Genomic DNA, 5,043 nt, shown 5'->3' with positions numbered 1-5,043 from the left:
AGAAAGAAAGAAAGAAAGAAAGAAAGAAAGAAAGAAAGAAAGAAAGAAAGAAAGAAAGAAAGAAAGAAAGAAATGTGTCTCTGGCTGACTTTGGAGCTTACCAATTTGTAGACCTGCTTGTCAGCAAGACCTCAGGATCTCTTTTTCTACCACACCCATCAGTGACAGGGTCACAGATGCATGCTTCCTTTCCCAAAGTTTATGTGCTACAGATTAACCTCAGATCTTCATGCTGTGCTAGATAGAGATCCACCCCAGGTTTTCATGTTGTACTGGAGATCCACCCCAGATCCTCATGTTGTTCTAGAGATCCACCCTAGGTCTTCATGTTGTACTGGAGACCCAACCCAGGTCTTCATGCTGTGCTATACATCCACCACAGGTCTTTATGCTGTGCTAGAGATCCACCCCAGGTCATGCTGTGCTAGAGATCCACCACAGATCTTCACTTTGTGCTAGAGACCCACCCCAGGTCTTCTTGCATATATACTTATTTTCCCAGCAACTGGATAGATATTTTCCATAATCTCATTTTTTTTTGTTAAATATGTCTTAGAAGTATAAAGTATTTCTTTAAGATAATATACTTGAACAACAACAGCAACAAAGAATAAAACCTATTGACTTAAAAATTAAGATTTATGGTGACCTGTATTTATATATTCAGCCTAGAAATTGAGTCTTAGCAGGAAAAAGTGTCCATAATGTTGGTGAAAGACAAGTTACAGTGAATGAAACACCTATACATTTCTTCATGACAGTTGTTTAGCATGTAAGCTGTTCATTTACACAATTAATAATACTGTTAAGAATTAAGGCGGTAACATTTTGCTACCATTTCAGTGTTAAGACCCATTGGCTTCAACCAACCATGTGAATCAGAAATAAAATTAAAGGCTATGTGAGACGGGCCAATTTATAATTGGTTGATTATTGCAGTGGGTAGTGGATGCTGGAACTCACCTGGACTTCCCCAGTCATGTCTTTCCTAACCAAGAAATTCAAGAGAGTGATTCTGTCTCTTCTTTTTCCTATAACAACTTATGTTACACTTAAAAGTAATATATGTGCTTCACAGATTCCTTCCAACCGTCCTGGACAGCTCCATTCTTCAGAGTAGGTGTGTTACTGAAACATGGGGCCAGGGAAGCAGGGTTTATGAGTGATACATTTAATAGAAGGGATATGGATATTCCACCAACACTAATGGCACTGTAGGTGATGCAGAAAATGGAACAGAGAGAGGCTAATACTGAAGTTAGTTCCTTGTAGCATTAATAGCTTGATAATGTCATGTTTAACTAGCAATGTCTTAGTTTGACTTTTACCTGAAGATGTGGATATGGACCTCCTTAGAAAATTCTATTGCTGGCATCCACTGTACTAGGATATAAGATAGAATGAGTCAGAAATTATTCCATAAATAGTCAGGTATAATGACAAAATAAAGTCCCATCTCCTGAATGAGCCCTGCTAAAAGCACACAGAAGGACCCAAAATGAGCTATTTGCTGATTTTAACAGACATTCTAGTATTTCTTTCTCAGTTTGTCACATAAAAATGCTGCCTTTAGCCTAAGACTAACAATGAGGGAAAGGCACCTCCATAGAGAAGGCAGGGACTGATGTCACTGTTCAAGCACGTGATGGGTCTGCTTTGGAAAATTCCCAGTGAACAGCCACATAAATGTTAGACATGAATTAGACCTCCTGCGGGAGCAAAAGGAAACTTGAACCAGAAATGCTAGTGCAAAGAATACTGGCCAAGCCCAATGAAAATAAGCAATACTTTCCAAAATAATAATAATAAAATACTATCTTGGATTACCTTCATATAATAGCATGCTAGTGCTCAATAAAACATATGGATTCATATCATAAATGCTAGCCATGAAGAAGAAATGATTATGCTAACACCAATACAAAGACGATGCTAAAACAGAGCATGAGGGTAGGGTAAAAAAAAAAAAATATACCAAACCATTTCGTCATTCTTTAATTTATCCTAAGCAACAACTTCTATTTTAGCACCTTGCTGTGTGGCTAGCAATTTAGTAATAAGCAGAATAGACATTGCCCTTGGAAATGGACTTGTTGGAAAAGATAAAAATTCATCAAAGGAGCAGGGGAATCATGTAACAGGTTAAACTGAAATAAGTTTCTATGACAAAAATTATAGTAGAGCCTGAGCCTTGTAGTATGAGGAGTCAAAGAAGACCCCAAGAGAGGTCAAAGGGCTACAGAGCAGTTGAGTGGGAGAGGGAGAGAGAGAGAAGAGCTCTTAAGTGTGACAGGGGAGTACATACAGAAATGATGCTATACTGAAGCCTGTGAACCTCTTAAGCAGTGCAGCTGGTAAAAGTAGACCATTAAGAGTGAAGTTCTTATTACCAGTTGGAACATCTTCTATGTATATGCACAGGAGAGGTATTGCTGGATCCTCTGGTAGTACTATGTCCAATTTTCTGAGGAACCAACAGACTGATTTCCAGAGTGATTGTACAAGCTTGCAATCCCACCAGCAATGGAGGAGTGTTCCTCTTTTTCCACATCCTCGCCAGCATCTGCTGTCACCTGAATTTTTGATCCTAGCCATTCTGACTGGTGTGATGTGGAATCTCAGGGTTGTTTTGATTTGCATTTCCCTGATGATTAAGGATGTTGAACATGTTTTCAAGTGCTTCTCGGCCCTTCAGTATTCTTCAGTTGAGAATTCATCTATAGGATGGAACACAGAGCCCCCAATGGAGGAGCTAGAGAAAGTACCCAATGAGCTGAAGGGGTCTGCAACCCTATAGGTGGAACAACAATATGAACTAATCAATAACCTGAGAGCTCTTGTCTCTAGCTGCATATGTTGCAGAAGATGGCCTAGTCGGCCATCATTGGGTAGAGAAGCCACTTGGTCTTGCAAACTTTATATGCCCCAGTAGAGGGGAATGCCAGGGTCAAGAAGTAGAAATGGGTGGGTAAGGGAGCAGGTCAAGGGGAGGATATAGGGGACTTTTGGGATAGCATTTGAAATGTAAATGAAGAAAATATCTAATAAAAAATTTTTTAAAAGAGTGAAGTTCTGCATGCCACCCAGCCTCTATCGTTGGCCAGCCCTCTTTGCTTCCTGATCATCCTTGATGTGAATATTGCCACCTCATCTTCCTGCTACCACAGGTTAACCACTGCCACGGGCTCCAGTGTCACAATTTTCCAGCTATAAATGACTGAAATCTATCTGAAACCATGGGCCAAAATAAATCTCTCCTCCTACATGTTGTTTCTTCCAAGTATTTTGTCACAATGACACAAAAGTAACCAATTCAATAATCATATATTAAATTACCATAATTTAAATATAGTTAGCATATTATATAATTATAGTTTTAAGGGTTTTTTGCTTTTGGGTTTTTTTTTTGTTTTTTTCCTGGTTTTAACAATTTTTTTCAATTTTTATTAGGTATTTACTTCATCCCCAAAGTCCCCTATACCCTCTCCCCGCTCCTGCTCCCCTACCCACCCACTCCCACTTCTTGTCCTGGCATTCCCCTGTACTGGGGCATAAAAAGTTTGCAAGGCCAAGGGGCCTCTCTTCCCAATGATGGCTGACTAGGCCATCTTCTGCTACATATGCAGCTAGAGACACGAGTTCTGGGGGTGCTGGCTAGTTCATATTGCTGTTCCACCTGTAGGGCTGCAGGCCCCTTCAGCTCCTTGGGTACTCTAGCTCCTTCATTGGGGGCCCTATGTCATCCTATAGATGACTGTGAGCATCCACTTCTGTATTTGGCAGGCACTGGCATAGCCTCACAGGAGACAGCTATATCAGGGTCCTTTCAGCAAAATCTTGCTGGTGTATGCAGTAGTGTCTGCGTTTGGTGGCTGATTATGGGATGGGCCCCTGGGTGAGGCAGTTTTTGGATGGTCCATCCTTTCATCTCAGCTCCATAGTTTTAAGGTTTTAACAAATATTTTAATCCTTAAAAGGAATTCAAAGACTTGATTATCTACATGTTAAAATCTTAAATAGTATTAATAGCAATGATAATAAATGAAACAGTAATAAGGGGAATAATAAAAGTAATAAAAATAGAAAAACCAATGCTCATTGACTATTCCTCATGTGTTAGTCACTGGGGGATCTGGACAGTTAGTGGGGGACCACATGAATGAGTCTTGCAAGTTTTCTAAGTCCATTGACCACTCCCTGCCCCCACTCCTTCCTTCCCTCCAGAGAGAATGTTTCAATTCAACATAATACCTACAAAACATCCTGAGACATTTTATTACTGTGTTAGTGCTATTCTCATGCTGTGAAGAGACACCTGACCAAGGCAGATCATATGAAAGTAATCATTTAATTGGGTGTGCTTCCAGGTTTAGTCCATTATCATCATGGCGAGCAGTGTGGCAGCAGGCAGGCAGGCACTGGAGCAGTAGCTGAGTGCTACATCCTGATCCACAGGCAGAAAGAAAAATACTGGGCCTAGCACAGGCTTTCGAATCCTCAAATCCCTCCCCCCTCACACACACACACACATTTGCCAACAAGGCCACAACTCCTAATTCTTTTAAGCCTTTCAAACAGTTCCAAAGTTCAATGTATCTTATGAGACTCGTAGTAATCCCTTAACTCTAAGCCCCAGTGACACCAAAGTCAAAAACAGATCATGATCTTCCGACATTCAAAGGAACAGAGTACACTTCAGCGCTCCAGCGGGTGCACAGTGAGGAAGTGCTGGACCAAACCAAGACTGAAAACAGATGGACAAACTCTGCTTCTCTAATGTCTGATGGCAAAGTACTCTTCAGATCTCCACCTCGCTCCAGCTTTGTTGATTGTCTCACATTTCTCCCTTTTGAGCTGGATGCACCCTAGACTGCAGGGTTTTTTTTTCTCCCCCCCCCCTTATTTTTTTTGGGGGGGAGAGGTATGACATGACTCTGGCCAATAGTAATATTAACTATATTCATTTTTATTTTTTATTCTCTCTCTCTCTCTCTCTCTCTCTCTCTCACACACACACACACACACACACACTGCCAATATCAA

At 40.7% G+C, this 5,043-nt stretch overlaps 1 protein-coding gene across 2 annotated transcripts in view; it reads left to right on the top strand.

Annotated features, from left to right (window-relative positions):
• Positions 1-5,043, top strand: part of Grin3a (glutamate ionotropic receptor NMDA type subunit 3A) — a 186,547-nt gene that overhangs the window by 89,869 nt on the left and 91,635 nt on the right. The window lies entirely within an intron of this gene.

Source organism: Mus pahari, chromosome 6 (genome assembly GCF_900095145.1).
Source record: "Mus pahari chromosome 6, PAHARI_EIJ_v1.1, whole genome shotgun sequence".
In the NCBI taxonomy this organism is placed as follows: Eukaryota; Metazoa; Chordata; class Mammalia; order Rodentia; family Muridae; genus Mus; species Mus pahari.
This window is presented reverse-complemented; position numbering and strand designations above follow the sequence as displayed.